Raw genomic sequence first — 16,269 nt, 5'->3', positions numbered from 1 at the left:
GTGGTTGCGCCTACACCCCTACCAAACTCCGAAACACCTGCGACTCGTCATTCAACTACGGGGACCTTTGGACCCCGCTTCGGTGGCTCGATCCTCTTCAACATACAACAGCAAGATAAGTACGAAATAAATTATTAATTGCCGGTCTCCAGTAAGTGTTTCGAATATACAATTTCGTCTTACTTTCTAGATGATATTCATGTCAAATCAAATTCCGATTTCAATCCGACATTACGGCAATCAATAACTTCAAATTTTCAATTTTCCACTTGCAATTTGTGTGCGGCCATCTTAATCGTTCCCCCGTTTGTGCATATAAATGTACAAAAATTCTAAGTCCAGTTGGCCGTGCATCATTCATAAAAGTGGTTGCGCCCACACCCCTACCAAACACCGAAACACCTGCGACTTGTCATTCAACTACAGGACCTGTGCACCTTCCAGGACCCTCCAGAGGACTCGGCCATCCCCCTCTACGTTCATTTTTGGTCCTTCGAGCCGGATATTTTTCCTTTGGACCCCGCTTCGGTGGCTCGATCCTCTTCAACATACAACAGCAAGATAAGTACGAAATAAATTATTAATTGCCGGTCTCCAGTAAGTGTTTCGAATATACAATTTCGTCTTACTTTCTAGATGATATTCATGTCAAATCAAATTCCGATTTCAATCCGACATTACGGCAATCAATAACTTCAAATTTTCAATTTTCCACTTGCAATTTGTGTGCGGCCATCTTAATCGTTCCCCCGTTTGTGCATATAAATGTACAAAAATTCTAAGTCCAGTTGGCCGTGCATCATTCATACATCAACCTGCAATTTTCCAAAAAATTCCTACGAATAATTTTACAAACTCCTAAATTAAAAAAAAGTGTTAATTTTTTGCGCGTGCCACAGTGAAAAAATATAACAATTTTCAATTAAAGTGTTCCGGCAATATTGGCCCCCAATCGTTTTTGTTCTTTTTCACTGTGTAGAGCCTCCGCTGCACAAAGTTACATTTTACATTCACATTTACATACATTCTACAGTCCACTTATCTCCAAAACAAAAAAAAAAATCACAATTACAAACAATACACATACCCGCCGGCAAGAAATATTAACTATTTTTCACCTCTCCTGGTAAAAAATTACATGCAACCATACATTTACATTTTTCCCGTCGGCGCTGCAAATAAAATACAAAATTGTCCAATCGCATTTTTTACTTACACATTTTTCTCTGATCTACTTACATTTTATTCTCTGAGCGAAAATACATATTTACAGAGGCTTCATACTTACATATTTTTTCTCTGAGCGAGTATACATACTTACAGAGGCTTCATACTTACATACTTACATATTTTTCTCTGAGCGAGTGTACATATTTACAGAGGCTTTATACTTACATATCTTCTCTGAGCGAAAAGTTACATTTTACATTCACATTTACATACATTCTACAGTCCACTTATCTCCAAAACAAAAAAAAAATCACAGTTACAAACAATACACATACCCGCCGGCAAGAAATATTAACTATTTTTCACCTCTCCTGGTAAAAAATTACATGCAACCATACATTTACATTTTTTCCGTCGGCGCTGCAAATAAAATACAAAATTGTCCAATCGCATTTTTTACTTACATATTACTCTCTGATCTACTTACATTTTATTCTCTGAGCGAAAATACATATTTACAGAGGCTTCATACTTACATATTTTTTCTCTGAGCGAGAAAAAATACATACAGAGGCTTCATACTTACATACTTACATATTTTTCTCTGAGCGAGTGTACATATTTACAGAGGCTTTATACTTGCATATCTTCTCTGAGCGAAAAGTTACGTTTTACATTCACATTTACATACATTCTACAGCCCACTTATCTCCAAAACAAAAAAAAAATCACAATTACAAACAATACACATACCCGCCGGCAAGAAATAGTAACTATTTTTCAAAATTACATGCAACCATACATTTACATTTTTTCCCGTCGGCGCTGCAAATAAAATACAAAATTGTCCAATCACATTTTTTACTTACATATTACTCTCTGATCTACTTACATTTTATTCTCTGAGCGAAAATACATATTTGCAGAGGCTTCATACTTACATATTTTTTCTCTGAGCGAGCACACATACTTACAGAAGCTTCATACTTACATATTTTTCTCTGAGCGAGTGTACATATTTACAGAGGCTTGATACTTACATATTATACTCTGAGCGAAAATACACATTTACAGTGCAGCCTCTTACATATGGTTATTTGACCAAAATACATATATGAACATTTGATTTCAGCTATTCTTGGGCGGAGGTGCAGAAAGAAACAGGTGGCTTATGCACAAAATCAATATTTGTTTTTTTTCTCGTCTGGGTAATTGAAAAATTCCAATTCCAACATTCCGGAAAAGCCCGAGTCCATAAAAAACTCCGAGATACTATTTTTCATGGGCGGAGGTGCAAAAAAAAACACGAGGCTTATGCACAAAAATCAATATTTGTTTTTTTTTCTCGTCTGGGTAATTGAAAAATTCCAATTCCAATTCCAACATTCCGGAAAAGTCAGAGTCCATAAAAACTCAAAAATACAATTTTTTCAAGTAGATTGTCCCATTCCAATCGTTCCACACCTACAATTCCGCATATTTGTTTTTTTTCTCGTCTGGTTAATTGAAAAATTCAAATTACAATTCCAATATTCCGGAAAAGTCCGAGTCCATAAAAAAACTCAAAAATACCATTTTCAAGTAGCGTGATCCATTCCAATCTTTCCACACACCTGCAATTCCGCATTTTTTTCATCCAAACTGACACAAACATAGTGTGGCGAGATCCACAGCTATTCGCGAGCGTTTTTTGGTCTTAGTATGCCGGGTGGAGACGATAAGAAAAAAGTATCTGCTTCCCCCTTGAGCAACCAAAAGCTCCAAGAGCCCACCAAGCATCGTGGTGAAGCCGGCTACGCCAAAAACTCCAAGTTCATTAAGTCCAAACGCCAAACCCGCTACTTCCAGTTCAAGGGTGACTCGATCCATACAAAAAATGGCTTCAACTGCTTACGAGTTAGCTTTAAATAAGTTCATTGTGGTCTCAGATCGTCTAAGCGATCTCGAAAGCAGAACCAACACTCCTGGGAACGAAACTCCAAGCTTTTCCATGCTCCAAATCCGTCGGGAGCAAGTCCGAGTGTTATGGGACAAGGTGGAGAAAGAGTTCGACGTATGCTCAGAGTGCATTACGGCAGCAGGCGAGGATGCAGCGTCCACATTGCCCATTCTCAAGTCAAAGTATAACTACTGTTATACAGTGTATGAGAGATACGCCGCTCAGCTCACAGATATAATCCAACAGGGCACAGCTCCGCCAGCTCAAGCTCAAGCCCCTGCCCAGAACTATATCTCCACTGGCTGTCGGCTGCCTCCGTGCGACACAGAGGTTTTCTCAGGCGATTACCTACGCTGGCCCACTTTCCGGGACCTTTTTACAGCGATATATATAAATAATCCAAGGCTCACGCCTGTGGAAAAGCTGTTCCACTTAAACGCTAAAACGAGCGGTGACGCGCATGCCATAATCGCAAATTCCCCTCTCACCAACGATGGCTTTCGCTCAGCTTGGGATAACCTAACTGAGCGGTTCGACAACAAGCGATTGCTAGTAAATAGCCAGCTTAAAATCCTATTCAACCTCCAGTCGATTTCGCAAGAATCTGGGGCAGCTCTAAAGGAACTGCAAACTACGATATAAGGCTGTCTGAACGCCTTGGAACTGTCCGGAATCCTGATTACAGATTGGGACTGCATTCTTGTCTATATGTGTTCGTCAAAGCTCCCCAAGCTTACACTTTCCTTATGGGAGCAGTCCTTGCACGATAAAGCCGCAATTCCAAAATGGGTTGACCTGAACACCTTTCTCACTGAGCGCCATCGAACCCTCGAGGCCATAGATGACGTGCGACCTTCTGGGTCAAGTCATTCGCAGTCCAAAGCAACGAACGCTAGCGGGTCTTTAAGCAGAATAAGATCTTATGAGACTAAGATAGTTCCGAAACCGAGACGTTGCGATCTGTGCTCAAGGGAAAGCCACCCTATACGCACTTGTCCACGTTTCCTCCAAATGACAGTAGACGAGCGGGCCGCCTATATCCGAAACAAGCAATTGTGCTTGAACTGCTTTGCCCGAGGGCACCAGCTTCGGGACTGCACAAGCACCCACAGCTGCTTCACCTGCCGCAGTCGCCAGCCCTCCAAGTCGGCCTGATGTTCCCATGTCACGACCAGCAACTTCGACAGAAGGCTCAGCCGCTTCCGATGACCAGTCGGGAGTGCAAGTCTGTTTTGCGTCAGGTGCAAGATCGGTTCTGCTGGGGACAGCCATCATAAATATTTGCCACCTGGGTTCGAATTTCCAAGCTCGTGCCCTTATCGACTCAGGATCCGAAGCAACATTTGTGACAGAGCGTCTGTTCAATCTTTTCAAATTACCCTTCCAAGTCGTCCAAGCCCAAGTCTCAGGCTTAAATCAGACAGTGTCCGCTCAGTCCAAGAAGCTCTGTCATTTTACAATCAGATCTCCAAGTAGGCCCGCTCTGCAGTTAGAGACGTCAGCCTATGTCCTTCCTCAACTGGCAGGGAATCTGCCTTCCTACCCAATTCCGCAAGACTTTCTTTGAAATCTTCCCGATTTACCAATGGCGGATCCGAAATTTTATGAGAGCGCACAGATAGATGTTCTGATAGGAGCCGACATTCTGCCTTCGGTTCTCCTAAATGGGGCAAAAACAAACATCTGTGGCTCCCTCCTTAGACAAGAAACAATTTTCGGGTGGGTGCTCACTGGGCCAGTATCCGCTTCCACCCAGAGTCAGATTGCCACCTTCTCTACGCAAATTTCCCAAGCGTACGACAATGGCTTAGATAAAATCCTCACCAAATTCTGGGAGGTGGAGGATCTACCAATAAAGTTGGTAAAGGAATCCGATTCCGTCTGCGAAGATAATTTTCTCCGAACGACCACGAGAGGTGCGAACGGCAGATACGTCGTAACCCTACCTTTTCGCGACCCGGAACATCCAGGGTCAGGGTTAGGGTACTCCAGGTCTTTTGCGTTATCTCAATTTTTGAGAAACGAGCAACGCTTAAAAAGAGACATTCCGCTAAAGATACGATACGACTCAGTGATTCAAGAATATCTGGATCTGAACCATATGAGAGAGGTCTTTCCTACCCACGATTTCCCCAGCTACTACCTTCCACATCATGACGTACTCAAGCCTGAGAGCACTACTACAAAGCTGCGCGTAGTATTCAATGCATCCAGTCCTTCTGCGAATGGGGCCAGTTTAAATGATATCCTTCATGCTGGCTCAGTCTTACAGTCCGACCTTACCATTCAAATCCTAAAGTGGCGGTATTTTCAATACGTGTTTAGCGCCGATATTGAAAAGATGTATCGGCAGATCTGGGTAGATCCGAAGCACACGCATTTCCAGCGGATATTGTTCCGTAATCCTGATGGGGACATCCGAGAGTTCGAGTTGAAAACGGTCACCTTTGGAGTCAATTGCGCTCCGTACCTGGCCATTCGCGTGCTTCAACAACTGGCAACTGACGTACAACACTGCCATCCTAAAGCGAGTGATGTCATTCGTCATTTTATGTATGTAGATGATATCCTAGCTGGCGCCGACTCTAAAGAAGACGCTCGGCTCTCGATTCAAGACCTACAAAGTGCCCTCAACTCCGCTGGGTTTCCATTGAGAAAATGGACGTCCAATCATAAGGATATTTTGGCTCACATTCCGAGTGACCATCTCCTGCGCTCCGATTTTCTGGAGATCGATGCCGAAAGCACGGCAAAACCGCTCGGTGTCCGTTGGAAAGCCACATCTGATGAATATTTCTTTGTTCCGCCCGAATTATCCCATGAATCGTCCCTTACAAAACGCCAGGTTCTGTCACAAATTGCCAAATTGTTTGACCCTGCAGGGTGGCTCGCGCCCTTCGTAGTGCGTGCGAAAATCTTCATGCAGGAGATTTGGCTGCAGGACCTGGGGTGGGACGACGAACTTCCAAGTGATCTGTGTCTGAGATGGCAGAGCTTTCTACAAAGCTATTCTGCCTTAAATCGAATCCGAATTCCAAGGTGGATCTCCTTCCGACCAGAATTCAGAGTCGAGCATCACGGTTTTTGTGACGCGTCTCAAACGGCATACGGTGCTGCGATCTATGTACGAGTGGAAGTGGGGCATACGACTATGGTGCACCTTCTCACTGCAAAGACGCGAGTTGCGCCGGTAAAAACGGTATCGCTTCCCAGATTAGAGCTTTGCGGGGCCTTGTTACTGGCTGAAATGGCAGCAAGTGTTCTTCCGAGTATGCCAATACTCACATCCGAACTCTTCTGCTGGACAGACTCCACCATTGTGCTCGCATGGTTAAACAAGCCAGCTTGCCAGTGGACTACTTTTGTTGCCAATAGGGTGACCAAGATTACCCAGTCTACAAAGGCCGAGAAGTGGTCGCATGTTCAATCCGAACACAATCCCGCAGACCTGGCCAGTAGAGGGGTAGCTTTTCAGGAATTGGTCGACAATCCTCTTTGGTGGCATGGTCCCGCATGGTTGCAAAAGCCACGCAGCCAATGGCCAAGTCAGGGCGACAATTCCCCAGCGACCGAGCTAGAGAAACGTCCCCTTAAGTCCCACGTCGCAACTATTCCGTTTGAAGATTTCCTTGACCGTTTTTCCAAGTTCGACAAAGCACTGCGGGTTCTCGCTTATGTCAATCGTTTCATTAAGCGATGCAAAAAACAAGCAACACCCTCTGATAAGCACCTGCTAGCGGCGGAAATTTCCGCCGCGGAACGACTATTTATTCTGAATACTCAGCGCAGAGACTTCTCCCATGATTATCACTGCTTAAGTGAAAAGCGCTCTGTGCCTTCTTCAAGTTCTATCCTGAGCATGAACCCGTTCATAGATCAACATGGTCTGATAAGAGCGTGCGGTCGCGTGACGGCCTCCGACAGCCTTCAATATGATGAACGGCATCCAGTTATCCTTCCATATAGCTGCCCACTTTCTCGCCTACTTGTCCAGTTCACTCATCGCATAACCCTCCATGGCAGCAACCAGTTAATGGTACGCCTCATTCGGTCAAGATACTGGATACCAAAACTAAAGAACTTATTAAAGGCAATAGTAAACTCCTGCAAGGTATGCGTGATCTACAAGAAAAGGCTACAAACACAGTTGATGGGCACTTTGCCGAAAAACCGTGCGTCGTTCTCCCGACCATTTACGTACACGGGAATGGACTTCGCCGGCCCATTCGAAATTAAAAATTATATCGGAAGAGCGTGTCTCATAAAAAAGGATATGTGTAAGTGTTCGTTTGTTTTTCCACCAAGGCCATCCACTTAGAGCCTACCTCTGATCTCACGACCGAGAAGTTTCTCGCCGCTTTCGCTCGCTTCGTTTCCCGGAGAGGGTGTCCTCGACAAGTCCAGTCTTACAACGGAATAACCTTCGTTGGCGCTGCCGCCTTGCTTTCTCGCGACTTCCTTCAGGCTGTAAAAGAGTCTGTGACAGATGCCTATGGTCATCAGCAGCTCACCTGGCAATTTATACCCCCGGGAGCCCCTCACATGGGAGGCCTATGGGAAGCTGGTGTTAAAAGCTTTAAAACACTGTTCTATAAGTCCACAGCCACTCGAAAATATACTTTCGAAGAGCTTTCGACGCTTCTGGCAAAAATTGAAGCTTGCCTAAATTCCAGGCCACTCTCCCCTATGTCCGAAGACCCTACCGAACTCTTGGCCCTGACACCAGGTCATTTTCTTGTTGGAGGACCTCTCCTGTCTACCGTGGAACCAGAAGTCAAAGGGGACACCAGGTCTATGATCAACCGCTGGCAGCATCTAAAGGCTCTCCATCAGCAGTTTCGTATGCGATGGAAGGAAGAATGCCTTAAAGAACTTCACAAGCGCAAGAATCTTCACGTCGGCGACATGGTTGTCATAAAGGAAGAGAATTTGCCTTCCAACATGTGGCGGCTCGGCAGAATTGACTGTGTCTTCCCAGGAGCCGATGGCAATGTCCGTGTAGTGGACATCCGCACGGCACGCGGGGTTGTCAAACGTCCAATAACCAAAGTCGTACTTCTGCCTGTGGAGCTTTCAAAACTTCCACAATAAATTGGCCCACATTTTTTTAGTCCTAAGTTGTTATCCACAATTCCTAATATGATTTCCCTTTATTCACCTTCATTCATCCATGATCTAGATCAGAAAAATGGCTCCCCGAACACGCACCGAAGAACCCCTGGACGGCAGACGTACTCGAGGTATTAAATCCTACCGTTGCCGAGTCTGCAAGGGAGTCCATCCTCTACGGAAGTGTAGCAGGTTTCTGAAGCTGAGCGCTGAGAAGCGGCTTCGTGCAGTCTTGGTAAACAAGTATTGCTCGAACTGTCTTGCCCACGACCACTCGAAAGCTGACTGTCGCAGTGGAAAATGCAAGAAGTGCCAACGGAACCACCACACGCTGCTGCATATGCATGAGCGGTCTAATTCTGGGCAGCGTTCGCGCCGGCAAAATCCGCCAAATCGCCCGACGCCTACGTCAAGGCAGCGCTCAGCCTCCCCTACACCAGCTCCGTCGCTTTCATCGCTGCTACAACGTCACAGCGTCAACGTCCTTCCGACTGCTTCGGTGATGGTGAAGACCGGAAGCAAGACATTCGAGACCGCAGCTTTAATCGACCCTTGCACACCAGTGAGCTGCATCGACGCTTCTCGGGCCGACGCATTTCGGTTGCCAACGACCAGTGTTGGTGACGACAAGGTGTGCAACGCGACGATACAGTCCAAATGCGGGACGACCAAGATGAAGGTGGTGTTCAAAGTCGAGCCCAAGGTGGGCATTCGCACACCGACTCGGACACTCAACGACGCAGTCCGTACCAAATTTAAGGGCATACAGCTCGCGGATGAGCGGTTCTATCTTCCCGCCACAATTTCTGTCATTCTTGGGGCGGACGTGTACCCCAAGGTGATCCAGTCGGGGTTCCTGATGGTCGACGAAGGACTGCCGGTCGCCCAGAAGACGGTTTTTGGGTGGATCATTTCCGGCGCCTGCCACCAACCTTAGAAGCCATCTTCTTTTGCAACGCTAGCGATTGCAAGGGGGCGGAATGTTCAGGCCACGAAGGAGCACCCGGTATTCCCGGCTTTCCGCTCTCCCCATCTGCTCTCCGCTCTCACGCAGCTTCCCTTTTCCCCACCACGAAGTCTCCATGAAGTCTCCACTGCGCTCTCAATAGCATTAGAATAAGTTAGAATAGTTAGTTCGATTTTCATAGTGAATAAAAGTGGTTGCGCCCACACCCCTACCAAACACCGAAACACCTACGACTCGTCATTCAACTACAGGACCTGTGCACCTTCCAGGACCCTCCATACAGATTTGAAAGATTCATGTTAATAGCTTATAAACTGCACAAAATATGCTGAAAAATTTTTTTTTTGATCATGGTAAGCACTCAAACAACCGGATTAGAAATATTCAGTCAATAGCTTATAGACTGCGTGAAATATACTGAAAAAAATTTTTAATTAAACCCAACAATAGGGCAATTAATCCTAAGTGAGCAATAAGACATAGACGTTCGATTGGCACACTCTTTCACCCTGATCATGGTATGCTTTAAAGATTACAATTTGGAAAAATTAAGTTATATAGCTTATAAACTTGCCGAAATATGCTGGAAAAATTTTAGTGATTTTACCCTATTCTTCCTATAGGAGCTATAAGATATAGACTTCCGATTGGCACGCTCTTTCACTCTAATCATGGTGTAAATTAAAGAATACGATTTAGAAAGATTCAGGTCAGCTTATGAGCTGCGCGAAATATGCTGAAAAAAATTATATTTGAACCCATTTTGCCATATTGTTCCTTTGGAAGCTATAATATATAAACGTCCGACTGGCACGCGCTTTTACCCTGATCATGGTATGCATTAAAACATACAGATTATAAAGAATCAGGTTAATAGCTTATAAACTGCTCAATTTATGCTGAACTAATTGGATTTTTATCCATTTTGCTCTATTGTTCCTATGGGAGCTCTAGGATATAGGCATTAAAGAATACGATTTGGAAAGATTCAGGACAACAACTTACAGATTATAAAGAATCAGGTTAATAGCTTATAAACTGCTCAATTTATGCTGAACTAATTGGATTTTTATTCATTTTGCTCTATTGTTCCTATGGGAGCTATAGGATATAGGCATTAAAGAATACGATTTGGACAGATTCAGGACAACAACTTTAAAACTGCGCGAAACATGGTGAACAAATTAAATTTGAACCCATTTTGCCCTATTGTTCCTATGGAAACTATAAGATATAGACGTCCGATTGGTACGTTTATTTACTCTGATCATGTGAAAAAATACGATTTGGAAATATTCCGGTTAACAGATTATTAACTGCGCGAAACATGGTGAACAAATTTAATTTGAACCCATTTTGTTCTATTGTTCCTATGGGAGCTATAAGATATAAACGTCCGACTGGCACGCGCTTTTAACCTTTTAAATTAAATTCAACAACAGGGCAATTGTTCCTAAGTGAGCCATAAGATATAGACGTTCGATTAGCATGCTGTTTCGCCATGGTGAAAAAATTAAATTTGAACCCATTTTCCTCTTTTGTTCCTATGGAGCTATAAGATATAGGCGTCCGATTAGCACGCTCTTTCACGCTGATCATGATATGAATTTCAGATTACGATTTAGAAATTTTCAGGTCAACAGCTTATAAACTGCGCGAAACATGGTAAAATATTAAATTTGAACCCATATTGCCCTATTGTTCCTATGGAAACTATAAGATATCGACGCCCGATTGGCATGTTTTTTTACCCTGATAATGTGAAATAATACGATTTGAAAATTTTAAGGTCAAGAACTTATAAACTGCGCGAAACATGGTGAAAAAATTAAATTTGAACCCATTTTGCCCTATTGTTCCTATGGGAGCTATAAGAATAAATGTCCGACTGGTACGCGCTTTTACCCAGATCATGGTATGCTTTAAAACATACAAGTTATAAAGATTCAGGTTAATAGCTTAAGCATACCAAATCATGGTATGCTTTAAAACATACAAGTTATAAAGATTCAGGTTAATAGCTTAAAAACTGCTCAATTTTCGCTGAACAAATTGAATTTTTATCCATTTTGCTCTATTGTTCCTATGAGAGCTATAAGATTTAAACGTCCGACTGGCAAGCGCTTTTACCCTGATCATGGTATGCTTTAAAACATACAGATTATAAAGATTCGATTTGGAAAGATTCAGGTTAAAAGTTTATAAGCTGCGCGAAATATGAACCCATTTTGCCATAATGTTCCTATGGGAGCTATAAGATTTAAACGTCCGACTGGCCAGCGCTTTTACCCTGATCATGGTATGCTTTAAAACATACAGATTATAAAGATTCAGGTTAATAGCTTATAAACTGCTCAATTTATGCTGAACAAATTAAATTTTTATCCATTTTGCCCTATTGTTCCTAAGTGAGCTGGAAGATATAGACGTTCGAATGGCACGCTCTTTCACCCTGATCATAGTATGCAGTAAATATTAAAATTTGTTACGTCGGTATATTAGTGCCCAGTCCACAGGACTTGGGCCGAGGGAATTGCGTCCTGAGTAGGCACGCTGGTTGCCGGCTAAGCTCGCCAGATGGGGTGGGTTCTTTGGAAACCACTCCCTCCCCTACATAACGAGAATAAATTTATCGTGCCTTAGGAAAAATATAGAGATCGTTCAGTTCGTTTTGTCATTTGTCGTCGCTGCCCACAAGCTTCTCAAGTAGCTAGTTCGAGCGCTTGACCGAATTTCGATCGGCAGCGTGTGGCTGTTTTACCCTGCCCCTTCATACGTCCCGTATGCCGATGGATCGCCGCCGGCCACTGCAATGCGATCCCCTAGTGTCAATGTTGTCAGTCGAAAGTTATGTCATTTTTCTTAACCCGAGTTTTTCCATTTGCGCCAGCTCCCCCTTTTATAAACGTTTACCAAGACATTATTGAGTTCGGCTTCATATTACAATTTATTAAAAAGATTTTTATTTAAAAAGGTGCACATTTAATTGACAAATATAAGAGTAAATTGGGGTGCCAAATTAATTAAATTGAGAAATATTCGGTATATAGTGTATGTAATATTTGTATTAACGTATAAAAAGAAACATTAAGCATGAATATATATATTTAAGAATAATATTTTGGGCTAATTTATAAAAATGATAATATGAATCTTACAGGACGTTAAATCTAATGTATGAAGACTATATATATGTATATCTAAATGTTTAAATTGCACAAAGATCTAGGTATATACGCATATGTGTAAATATATATGTAAAAAGTTTGCTTGACAGTAAGTCAAACACAACTCACTTACCCCTTTTTATTTCCATCGACGAGAGCTCTCATTGTGGTATTCTGGGTTTGGAAAATTAATTATACACATATGCATAAATATATTTATATTAGTGCAAATTCTCTTAGCATTATTAATAAGGTGTTGGATTAATTTATATAAAAAAAATTATGTTAATTGTCATTTCTTGGGCAATTGCGCGATGTTGGTCTCATTTCACAAACAGAGAAAAAAAGTTATTCGCTTTACGGCGCTACGAATTGCGGTAAGAGAAGAGTGAAAACGGCACTCGCGACGGTTGACGGTAGCACTTCTAGCTGAGGTTTCTTCTGGTGGTTCCAATTACAAATCAAAACTTTGGTCTTTTGCTTGTATTTAATTGCTGGTTTATTATGAATGGGTATTGTTTAATGTTTTGTCGAAATTTGAAATAATCATAATAATGATGTGGTTTTTTATCTTTGCACGGGCTGATATATTAGTGCTGGCTCCTTTCTGGCCAATTGGCGGCGACAGCCATGATTTTCTCCAGCTCGTGTCCGTGGTCCCGACGTCTCTGTACCGATCGCTTGTAGATCCGGAGGAAGCTCAGAATCAACATAAAGATCAAGAGTCCAGTAATGAGGCACAAAACATTGTAGACTTTGGTTATGTCCTCCTTGTGGTCTACAATTTCAACGTTGTTCACCACGTTTGCCGTGTTGTCGGATGCTTTCGAGGTTGTAGATCCCATGATATATAAGTTATATTTCTATCGGGTTCTAAATTCGATCACTCGGATAGGTCCTCCGCGATTACTGTTCTTGCCAGTAGTGGACCTAACGCGGTTCCGCGGTCGTTCTTGTCTGATTCGCACTTATCTTGGACTCCGACTGCTCGATTCGCAATGATCTTTTTTACTCCGCCTTTGAACCTGAGGTGGGGCTCTTTTATACCGGTGGTTTTGCTTCCCGGTCATCTAAGTGTTCCACTTAGGTACAGAATTTCCCCTTTTTCGGGCTTACTGTCCCACTTCTGGGTTCTGCTAGGTTCATATTAATTGCTGCATACACCTATTGTCAGTTGCATTTTCGTATGAATTGCTTACTCTGACCAATTCGTTGCTGGTTACTGTATTGACCAACTTCGGTGTTTCGCCACCTGCAGTTCACAGTGTCTTCTGTCTCTGGTTACGGTATCTATTTCTTTCTGGTTTATTTCTTACCCCGCTCCCGTAACACGCTCGAGGGTCGTCGATGCTGATTCAGCATGGAATGCACTCGCAAAAAAAACTACGAGGAGCGATTGTAATTAGTCCGTTATTGCCCTAACGTGTGGCCTCGACCCATACCCTGGGATTTAGGAGTTTCATGCTCTACCGACTGAGATATCCGGGCTATTATTATTATCATTAATTTTTAACCAAAAGAATAGAAAAAAAGGAAGTCAGGTGGAATATACATATATATTTTTATTTGTTTCCATTTATTTGATACGATACGATTTTATATATATAATTTTTTTTTTTTTTTTTTTTTCTTTACTCTGATAAACGCCGTCTTGCCGGGGTCGGCTCGTCGTCGTCTTCCTCCTCATCGTCGTCTTCCGCACGGTGTAGATACGGTATTCTGGAGGCAGACTTTGCCTCCTCTGCCGCCGGCGAATTGCAAATCGGCTTTCTCGCCGGATCCGCTCATTCTTTGCGTATATGTATTCGAACATCACTTCGAAGTGCGGAGTCTCGAGCCGTGCCTGGCGGTAGTCCTCCTCCCATATCCGCAGGTCCCGCTGTGTTGCGTCCCTCAACCGAATTAGTTCGGTTGAGGCGGTTGTAATCGGCGTTTATCCTTGCCGTGGTCTTCTCAGTTTCCCACTGCGTTGCTCGTAGTGTATCTTCTAGTTCAGTATCAACCCAGGCGAGTCTTTCCCGCTCGCCACCGCTATGTCTCTGCGGTCCCGAGCGTCAGCTTCTGAGGGGAGGGGTCCTTCCCTCGGCCTCGCACCTTTCCAGATGCCTCTTCACGGCCTCCCTCGTGTTCTCGATGTCTTGCATGAGTTTCATAGTTATTTGCTTCTTTCTTACTGGCTGCTCCAAAAAAAAAAAAAAGAACGATCCTCCTTTGCTGTGTAGTACAATTGCACTGATTGCTGTTGGTTTTCAACCAGTTTCAAGCAGCGAAAAGGTCTTCGGCATGATATACTCCAATACTTTTTCCAGCTAAATTCCCTAATTCGTACAGCGACCCTCCCTTGCGTCCAAGTATGAGACACCGTACCCGATTGGGCCCTAGCTTTGCATTATACCCTTCCATTCGGTTACTCTGCTTGTAGTTTTTTCGGTATACCACCTGACCTACTGCAAATTCAATTTCCTTACTGCGTGTATTATACGTTCTTTCAGCTTTTTCGTGTGCCCGGGCTAACCCTTGCTTAACTACACTGCGTATGAGTTCCATCTTATCCGCCAAGCATAGAGCTTGATCTGTTGCTGATAGGCCGCCGATACGTCTCATGATCGGATACGCACTTGCGTGTGTGACCATGTTGGTCCCAAACATTGCATAATATGGTTCCAGTCCCAAAGCTTCGTGATAGCCACTTCGTAGTGTACACGAGATTCGACTCAGGTGTGTGTTCCAATGCCGCTGGTCTTTGTCCGTGGCTGACCTGAGCATTTGTAGCACGGATCGGTTTACCTCGTTCTGCTGCATTTGCTTGTGGCGAATAGAAGCCCGTTCGAACGTGTCGGATTCCATATTGGCTGACTAACTCGGCAAATGTTGAGGACACAAATTGCTTACCGTTATCGGAGTGAATATATTCTGGCACTCCGAATTGATGAAAAATGTTTCTTTCAAGGAAGGTTACTACGGCTGTTGCGGTTGCTTTTCGCATTGCCTCTAGCCAGACGAATTTGGGTGAAATGGTCCAGACACACAAAGATCACGGTGTTTCCGGATTTGGTACGGGGATATGGTCCCATGAAATCAATGTAAAGTCTTTGTCCTGGCCGCTCAGTTATTCGTTGTTTTCACATTGGCGGTCGGCTGGATTTGTTCGTTGTTTTGCTGACTCTGCAAATTTCACAATTCTTAACAGTTCTTTGTACATCAACCGTCATTGCGGGCCAGTAATATAACTGCCTTAGTCGAGCTAAAGTTTTGTGTATGCCGCCATGTCCTGCCATTTGAGAATGGTGGGCCTGATGAACTAGGTCCTGCCGAAGTTCCTCTGGAACCCACAGCTTCCAAGCACGGTCCTCATTAATTATTTCGCCTGTTCGGAATCCTACCCTCTTATAAACGTATCCTTCGGACGTTTGGGTATCCGGAGTCTTTTCTGCGTGTTTTTCAACAGCTTGAGCCAATTCTTTGTATTCTTTCGACTGGAACGCTGCTGATTGTAGGTCTATGTTAATCTCTGCCGCATCCCTAAGTCCCGCTGTTACTTCATCCATATGTACCCTTGAAAGCGCATCTGGAACCACATTTTGTGACCCTTTCCGATGTTCGATTTCAAAATCAAAGGCCTGTAGTTTCAAACTCCACCTTGCTAGTCTGCCTGATAAATCTTTCTGGCCCATGAGCCACTTTAGACTAGCATGATCTGTTATGACCTTGAAAGGCATTCCTTCAACGTATGGGCGGTGATGCTGTAGTTCCTTTGGGCTTTGTCCAGTTTCGAGGACATGTACGCGATAGGATGCTCGCCACCCTCTTCATCGGTCTGGAACAACACCCCTCCGACTCTGGTCGTCGATGCATCGCACTGAATCGTGAAAGGTTTTGAAAAAATCCGGTGTTGTTAACACAGGTGCTGATACCAG

The 16,269-nt window shown here is 43.6% G+C and overlaps 1 pseudogene; it reads left to right on the top strand.

The window, feature by feature from the left end:
• The first annotated feature begins 2,871 nt into the window (after nt 1-2,871).
• LOC128265816 (uncharacterized) lies at nt 2,872-9,155 on the top strand (annotated as a pseudogene).
• Nucleotides 9,156-16,269: the final 7,114 nt, after the last annotated feature.

Source organism: Drosophila gunungcola, unplaced genomic scaffold (genome assembly GCF_025200985.1).
Source record: "Drosophila gunungcola strain Sukarami unplaced genomic scaffold, Dgunungcola_SK_2 000159F, whole genome shotgun sequence".
Lineage (NCBI taxonomy): Eukaryota > Metazoa > Arthropoda > Insecta > Diptera > Drosophilidae > Drosophila > Drosophila gunungcola.
This window is presented reverse-complemented; position numbering and strand designations above follow the sequence as displayed.